Genomic DNA, 9,307 nt, shown 5'->3' on the forward strand with positions numbered 1-9,307 from the left:
CGCCAACTCTTCCATTTCATCTAGCACGCCAGGCGATAGTTCTTTCGCACAAAGAGAACGGAAGAAATAGCTCAGCTCTGCCAGTACTAGCCATTCATCCTCAGGTATAAAGCCACGCAACATCACCGGCATTACCCGCTCAATCCATATGTGCCAATCATGACTCTTGAGCCCAAATATTTTCAATTTCTCAAGACTCGCTCCCCTCTTTAGATTCGCAGCATACCCATCGGGGAACATCAACCGCATTTTCACCCACAATAGCATTTCCCTCATAGCTGGCCTTTCAAGATTGAACCATGCCTTTGGCTTCGCTATGCTTTGCTTTCCTTTGCGTTGTCGCATGTTTTGCAACGGTCTATCACATAGAGCCTCCAGGTCGATTCTAGCCTTAGGATTATCTTTTGACTTCCCCTCTATGCCGAAAAATGTACCAAAAATGGCCTCCGCAATATTATTTTCAGTGTGCATCACGTCAATGTTGTGTGGGCAAAGGAGGTCTTTGAAGTAAGCCAGATCCCATAAGCATGACTTTTGAGTCCAGGCGTGTTCCGTATTATACCCTTTGAAGTATCCTGGACGCAAAGGATCAGGCTCGAGAGCGTTTAACTGATCAAGGGTCTGTTGGCCTGTCAACGCAGCTGGTGGAGTGTTTTTGACAACTACCTTTGATGAAATTATTCTTCTCTTTTCTGAACTTATGGTCAGGATCCAGGAATTGTCTATGCATGTCGAAGCAAGAATACTTGCGACTAGCCTGCAGCCAACGAAACTGAAGAGCTGCCTTACATGTGCTGCACGGGAACCTTCCATGCACACACCAGCCAGCGAATAGCGCAAACGCAGGATAATCATGCGTCGAGTACATGTACCACACATGCATTTTGACACACCAGCCAGCGAATAGCGCAAACGCCGGATAATCATGCGTCGAGTACATGTACCACACGTGCATTTTGAAATTTGTTTCGGTAGCCGCGTCGTAGGTCTTGATCCCATTATCCCAGGCTTATTGCAACTCATCCTTAAGCGGCTGCATGTACACATTCATATTCTTCCCCGGATAGTTGGGCCCTGGAATTATCAACGCCAGGAAAATGTTCTTTCTTTTCATAATCTCTCCGGGTGGCAAATTTAGTGGAATGACAAATACAGGCCAACAACTGTATTGTGCTACCGTCATACCATACACATGGAACCCATTCGTGCTGATGGCAACTCTAGGTAATGCATCGAAGTGCCTCCATGCAAAACCATCTGAAGTTTGTACCAGCATCTTGTTCCCATCCGCATCTAGTTCGGTTCTTTTGCCCAATTTGTGCCATGTCATTTGTCTGGCCGTCTCTTCGACCATGAAAGGACGTTGAAGTCTTGGTACGATTGGCAGATACCGAAGAACACTAATGGGGATTTTGGTCTGATTCTTCTCACCCATGCCGTTGTCTACCACAATATACCTGGAAGAATTGCAAATGGGGCAATAGTTCAAGGCCGCATACTCAAGCCTAAATAAGGCACATCCATTCTCACAGGCATGTATCTTCTCATAGGGCATCTTAAGTAGACGGAGGATTTTCTCTGACTGGTACAGGTTTGCAGGCAGTACATGGCCTTTGGGTAGAAAGCGTCCAAATATCGTCATCATCGCGTCGTAGCATTCTCTGCCTAGGTTGAATTGAGCCTTCAGAGCCATTACTTGCGCGATGGCATCCAGCTGACAAAGCTCAGTCTGCTCGTGGAGAGGACGTTTTGAAGACTCCAACATTTCATAGAAGGCCTTTGCAGATTCCTCCATCTCATCGTCCAAATCCCGAGCATCATGAAAGTCTTCCACCATGTCTTCAATCCTGGTACCATGCTCGTCGGTGCGACGACGAATCACCTCAGCTCTGGCACGTTGGTCAGACTCACCATGAGAAGTCGACACCGTATAATTAGGCGTAAAACCCCAACTTCTGCAGGTGTTTACTCATTTCAAACTCTGTCTGTTTTTTCCAGTTGTCGTAGTTGGGACAGGGGCACCATGTTTTTTGCTGGCCATTTGCAAATGCGGCTCTCACCAACACCCTAGTTTTTGTTAACCATTCATGGGTCATGTCTTTCTGACTAGGGTGACGAGTGTACATCCAAGCACGATCACTGATGTTGCCTAGCTACCTATGGGGCCACAAGAAATAAATATATAATTCATCATCTATATTCATACGCTAATCAAGTTTGTCTGTTTTATTACGTCCATGCAACCTACACGCTAATAGGTAAAGATAGGTCCTAATCCCACCCGAGTATGTGTAGACTGGGTTCATCTTCCCATGCTCTGCTCCAGATGCGACGCAGAATTTCGGCAGCACCTCCCCGCTGTTCTCCTGATACACGTCTCGACAATAAGCAGAGAGGATGTGTACCCGGAGAACAACAGGGGAGGCACTGACGAAATTCCGCATCGGATTCGGAGCACAGCATACGGGAAAACAAACCCAATCTACACATACTCGGGCTGTCCATCGATAATGTTGGACAATTCGGAAGGATGGCGGTTAGAAATATGCAAAGAAATGCATATTTATAGATGTCGCCCTTTCGAACGGGAGACGCATACTGGTCACGCATACTCATGATTGAAGAAACCTATAGCTAGCAAGTTTCATCGGCACGAAGACCGGGACAGAGCAAATTAAGGGGGTAGGAGGAGAAGTCATTTGTGCTCACGAACAAATGCAAGGGCGGAGCTCGTCCAACGCACGTGGAGGTCGTCGAACAACTGCACATTGAAATTCACACGATCAACACAAATACGATGTTTTTATAATTAACATAATCGGAAAATATGTGACCTAACTCATAATTTACAAAACTATGAGCTCGTGGGCCTCTGGAAGGCCGAAAAGTACCTTCTCGTTCAAAACAAGGCAGAAGAGATGTCAGGGGTCGGGGCTTAGTGGCGTCGGGAGTCAATGCCGTCGAGGGTCGGTGGTGTCGGGTGTCGGTGGCATCGGGGGTCGGGGGGTTAGTGGCGTCAGTTGTGGGGAGTCACTGGCGTCGGGGTTCCAAGGTCAGTGACGTCGGGTGTCAGTGGCGTCGGGGGTCGGGGGTTGGTGGTGTCGAGCGTCGGGGGTCGGGAGTCGTGAGCCGAGGGTCTGGGTCGGGGGTCAGTGGTGTCGGGGGTCGAGGGTTGTGGCGTCGGGCGTCAGTGGCGTCGGGGGTTGGGGGTCGGGGGTCAGTGGCGTCGGGGGTCGATGGTCGGGGGTCAGTGGCGTCGGGCGTGAGGGGTCGGGGGTCGAGGGTCAGTTTCGGGGTGTCGGGGTTCCCTTTTCCTCTTCTTTCTTCTTCTCCTCTCTCCTCTTTTTCTTCTTCTTCTTCTTTTCTTCTTCTTCTTCTTCTTTCTCCTCCTACTCCCCCTCCTCTTTTTCTCCTCCTATTCTTTTTCTTCTTCTTCTTCTTCTTCTTCTTCTTCTTCTTTCTCCTCCTCTTCCTCCTCCTCCTCCTCCTCTTCTTCTTCTTCTTGTTCTTGTTCTTCTTCTTCTCCTTCTCCTTCTTCTTTTCGTTCTTCTTCTAATTATTTTCTTCTTTTCCTTTTTTATTTTTCATTTTTTCCTTCAGCTTTTCCTCTTTTTTTGTTCTAACCTAACTAACTAACCTAATTAGCCTAATAATCTTACCAAATAAACTAACTAAATTACCAAATATATAATAAAAACTAACCTAATAAACTAACTAAAGTAATTAAGTTTTTTAAAAAGAAAAAGAAGAAGAACTGAACTCACCGCGGTGGACGAAGGCAGGGGGCGGCGGTGGACGACGGCAGGGGGCGCGCGGCAGGCGGCCGACGGGCGGGAGGGGAGGTGGCCGGCGGGGGGGAGGGAGGCGGCAGGCAGGCGGGAGCAGAGGCGGTCGGCGGGCGGGGAGGAGGGGTGCCGCGGTCGGGCGCGGGGAGGATGCCGCGGGGAGGAGGGGGCAGCGGCCGGCAGGCGGGAGCAGAGGCGGCCAGCGGGTGGGAGGGGAGGGGGCAGCGGCCGGCCGGCGGGGGATGAGCGGATGAGAGTAACTGTCAGAGCGGAGGAGGCTGTCGGAGCGGATGAGAGTGAGAGAGAGAGGTAGACGACCGTTAGGGGGGGGGCTCGCTTTGTCGTCAGCCCCCCGAAGGCAAAGAGAAGGAGGGCACACGGCAAAGGGAGCGCCCGTTATGGGGTGGGAGGGGGTGTACAGTGGCACCCCTTTGCCGTCTGCCACCCCTTTGCCGTCCGCCTTTGGTTCCTTTGCCGTCTCCGACGGCATAGGGAAGGCCGACGGCAAATATTTTTTTTCCTTAGGTGTTCTCTTTGCCGTCTGCTTTGCGCCAACTGATGGCAAAGAAGCTCTTTGCCATGTGTCAGCAGACGGCAAAGGAAAGGCACACGGCAAATTTTTGAATTCCAGTAGTGTATATCACCTAGGCTATAAGTCTTATCGTTATAAAGGCCTTCGCGCAAAACCGCAAGGTCTAGAGAACTAAGTGATCCAGCCTCCCCACGGCCAATCAAATATTTTCTCGCAAATAATGAGAAGTACCGAAGCACAGGAAAATGTATGCTAGCAATTCTAGCGCGAGACACTCCTCTCTCCTCTCCAACAACAATAGTACCTATGAAATCCTCCAAGTCCCGTGGACGAGGGTCATGAATATCCCCAACATAAGGTAATTTGCATACATTGCAAAAATCCTGTAGTTTCATGCACTGGTGGATGTCGTATAACATGAACTCAACCATGGGAGGATTCTTCCTCGGATAAAAGTTGAAGCTTTGAACGAAAATATTGGTGAGGAGAAGGTATTGTGAGCACTTATCTTCAACGAACGCAGTAAGACCTGCTTCTCCACCAAGTAATAAAAGTCTTCATAAAGCCCAGCGGCGCGCAAAAATTTATCACTTGGCCACTCGCACGCTCGAACTTTTGTGACTCGAGGGACCACGTACTTGGGGTGGTCCTTCTCATCCTCCCTGGGGTTACGGCTTGAAGAGCCTCTCAAGAACCTCCTCATCTTTTCCTTTTTCTAGCTCTAAAAAATTCTAAAATTTTTAGAGACTTCGAAAGAAAAGTGAGTAAGGATTAACCCAACTCGTAGAAACTACTCCTACTAGTGCCTAGAGACCGTATCACGCGCTAAAACTACTTGGGACCAGCTAAAATTAACATTTCAAGCTCAAGAACAGGGTCACCAAGGTAGCAAGAATACGCGAAGGATAAAGCACTAGAGCAAAAACTAATTGGACTAATGGAGGAGTCACTTACCAAGGAGTAATTTCCCCAAAATAGTTCGGAGAATGGTGCTTTGAGCAAGGAGATCGAAAATCTCAGCCAAATGAGCAAGAACACGGGTTTGAGCTGCGAAACGATTTTTTGTGGAGGTAGAAGAAGAGGATGGGAGCTGGAATGAGTGGAGGGGGTCCATGTGGGCCCCACAAGCTTGGTAGCCGCCACCAGGGGGGAGACGGTGGCGGCCCACTGGTGTGGCCCCCAGGCCAGCTCTCAGTCCCAGTATTTTTTAAATATTCCAGAAAAAATCATACTAGATTTTTAGGACCATCGGAGAACTTTTATTTTCGGGGTTTTTTCTCCAGGACGCTAAAACAGAAAACAGGAAAAACTAAACTAAATCTATCATTTTTCTTCTAAGCAACAGAAAGTGAACGCTTAAAACAGAGGTATGTGACTCTTTGATTCATCCACTTCATGGTCATCGAAAGAAATCCGTCAATGGGGTTGATCAAATCCTCATGACAAAACCTTTTCGAATCGCAAGAGGAAAGGGAGAATTGTCAAATAGCCACTAAGTCACCTCAATGGGGATATGTATCTCCCCAACAAGCAAATCATACTTCATCTTGACACAAGGAATAGGGAATTCAAAGCTCCCAATAAGAATCGATGAAGTTTTTTCGATAGCATTGATGCAATGTACTTGATACCGTTTCTTTGGAAAATGCACTGTATGATAATTACCGTTGACATGGAAAGTGACATTGCCTTTGTTGCAATTTGTAACAGCCCTTGTAGTGTTTACAAAGGGTCTTCCGAGGATGACAGCAATGGCATCGACCTCGGGAATATCCAAGATAACATAGTCTGTTAAGATAGTGGTGTTAGCAACCTCAACGGGCACATCCTCGCAAATGCCGATAGGGAAAGCTGTTGATTTGTTGGCCATTTGCAGAGAAATTTCAGTGGGTGTCGACTTATCCAATTCAAGTCTAAGATAAAGAGAGAGTGGCATAACACTAACACCGGCTCCAAGGTCACATAAGGCAGTTCTTACGTAGTTTCCTTTAATGGAGCAAGGTATACTTGGCACTCCGGGGTCACCAAGTTTTTTAGGAGTTCCACCTTTGAAAGTGTAATTGGCAAGCATGGTGGAGATCTCAAGATCTGGTATCTTCCGTTTATTAGTCACGATATCTTTCATGTACCTGGCATACGGAGACATTTTGAGCATATCAATTAACCACATCTGCAGAAAGACGTGTCTTATCATCTCAACGAAGCGCTCAAAATCCTCATCATCCTTTTTCTTGGATGGCTTAGGAGGAAAGGGCATGGGTCTCTGAACCCATGGCTCCCTTTCTTTACCATGCTTCCTAGCAGCAAAGTCATTTTTATCGTATCTCTTAGGTTGTGGGTTATTAGGATTAACCGTAGGTTCAATCTCCACATCCTCATCATTGCTAGGTTGAGCATTATTATGAACATCGTTGTCCATATTGTCACCAGGTTCATGTTCATCACCAAATTGTGTTTCTACATCAGACGCAGAAATATCATTTGGTTCTTCAGGTGTGACAGTATTTGGTGAACTGACATGTAGGTTTCTATCATCCTTCTCCTGCTTAGGATGACTGGGTGTATCAACATTAATTCCTTGAGAATCTTGATCAATTCTCTTAGGATGGCCTTCAGGATACAAAGGTTCCTGAGTCATTTTGCCTCCTCTAGTAATGACTCTGACAGAGTTGTCATTTAATTCATTGAGCAAGTCATTCTGAGCTTTAAGTACTTGTTCTACCTGAGTAGTAATCATAGAGGCATGTTTACTCAGAAGCTTCACATCATTGACATTTCTGTCTACACAAGCACTTAAATGACTAACCATACCAGTACTTTGTTCCAAATGTCTGGTAACATAATCATTGAAACTCTGTTGTTTGGCAACAAAGTTGTCAAATTCATCAAAGCATAGGCTAGCAGGTTTATCAAAAGGAATATAACTCTCATCAAACCTAAGCAGAGAATTTACTTCTACTACTTGTATCGGGTTATCGAGACCATGGATCTCTTCGATAGGTGGTAGATTTTTGACATCTTCAGATCTAATGCCTTTCTCTTGCATAGATTTCTTGGCTTCTTGCATATCTTCGGGACTAAGGAATAGAATACCTCTTTTCTTAGGAGTCGACTTAGGAGGTGGTTCGAGAATAGTCCAAGCATTATCGTTAATCAAGATGTTATTCAGTAGAATCTCAGCTTGTTCTATAGTTTGTTCCTTAAACACACAACCGGCACAACTATCTAGGTGGTCTCCAGAAGCATCAGTAAGTCTGTTATAGAAGATATCAAGTATCTCGTTCTTCTTAAGAAGGTGATCAGGCAAAGCATTCTGTAGCTGGGTGAGCCTCCCCCAAGCTTGTGGAAGACTCTCTTCCTTCAGTTGAGCAAAGTTGTATATTTCCTGCAAGGCAGCTTGCTTCTTATGGGTAGGGAAATATTTCTCACAGAAGTAATAGACCATATCCTGGGGACTACTCACACATCCAGGAGCAAGAGAAGCGAACCCGGCTTTAGCGTCATCCTTTAGAGAGAAAGCAAACAGCTTAAGGATATAGTAGTAGCGGATCTTCTCCTCACTAGGGAAAAAGGGTGGCTATATCGTGTAGTTTGGTAAGATGGGCTACGACCATCTCAGACTCATAACCGTGGAAAGGATCAGATTCGACTAGAGAGATTATCTCAGGGTCGACAGAGAATTCATAATCCTTATCGGTGATAAAGATAGGTGAAGTGGCAAACTTCGGGTCGTATTTCATCCTAGCTTTCAGAGATTTTTCCTTCCACTTGAGAAGTAACTTCTCAGCGTCATAGGCATCCTTACACGCAAGAAAATCCTCAGCTATCTCTCCCTCCATAACATAACCCTCAGGTATATCAGACAATTCATATCTAGGAGAGCTAGATATAGCAGGAGCAAAAGCAGGTTCTATCTCAATAGTATCGGCAGTTTCAGAAGCATCACGAGCATTGGCAGTAACTCTAGCAATATGAGCATCAAGGAATACCCCTAGTGGCACATCAGGCAAAGTAGTATCTCTAGCAGTATCAAGCATAACATCATCAGGCATAGCATCTCTAGCAGTATCAGGCATATCATCTCTAGCAGTATCAGGCCAAGCATCTCTAGCAGTATCTGGCATAGTAGCATCATAGGCATCATCAAGCACAGGCGACATATCAAGATTTCTAGCAGGAGGTGATGTCGCAAACTTACTGATAACTGAAGGTGAATCAAGTGCAGAGCTAGATGGTAGTTCCTTACCTCCCCTCGTAGTTGAGGGCAAAACTTTGGTTATTGGATCTTTTAGATTCTTCATAGTGATCAGCAGATATAAATCCCAAGTGACTCAGAGAATATAGCAATCCCTTCCCCGGCAACGGCACCAGAAAAAATGCTACCAGCAGTCCCCGGCAACGCCACTAGAATAATGCTGTTGACGTGTTCTGACTTGATGCCTCCACAGCAACGGAGCCAGAACTGCTCCCAGTTGCTCAACAATTAGCGATTGTCTTGCAATGGCCCACCAGCGCATGGGTTCGCGGCAGTTTTCAAGGGTAGAGTATTCAACCCAAATTTGTTGGTTCGCCCGATAGGAAGTGAAAGGATACTCTCAAGTATTAGCAGCTGAATGTGTCAGATTCAACCGCACCTGAAAGATTAGTATCTGCAAGAAAAGTATTAGTAGCAATGTAGTATGATAGCAACGGTGCCAGAAACGATCTGTTGACGGCACACTATTCCTAACGGTTTTATCAATGGCGCGAGAAGTTGCCCGTGGACGGGATATAGTCTTTTCCCGGCAACGGCGAGCGAAAAAGTATTGTAGCAGGTAGCAGCAGTGTAACGAGTAATAACAGTGGCAAGGAACACCAGTAGTGACAGCAGTAGCAAGTAACACCAGTAGGAAGTAGTAGCAATAGCAAGTAGAAACAGAGCAAAGCAAGTAACATCAACAGCAACAGTAGTAACAGCAGCAGAGAAAAACAAGTAACAGCAGCAGCGGGA

Source organism: Hordeum vulgare, chromosome 7H (assembly GCF_904849725.1).
Source record: "Hordeum vulgare subsp. vulgare chromosome 7H, MorexV3_pseudomolecules_assembly, whole genome shotgun sequence".
Classification (NCBI taxonomy): Eukaryota; Viridiplantae; Streptophyta; class Magnoliopsida; order Poales; family Poaceae; genus Hordeum; species Hordeum vulgare.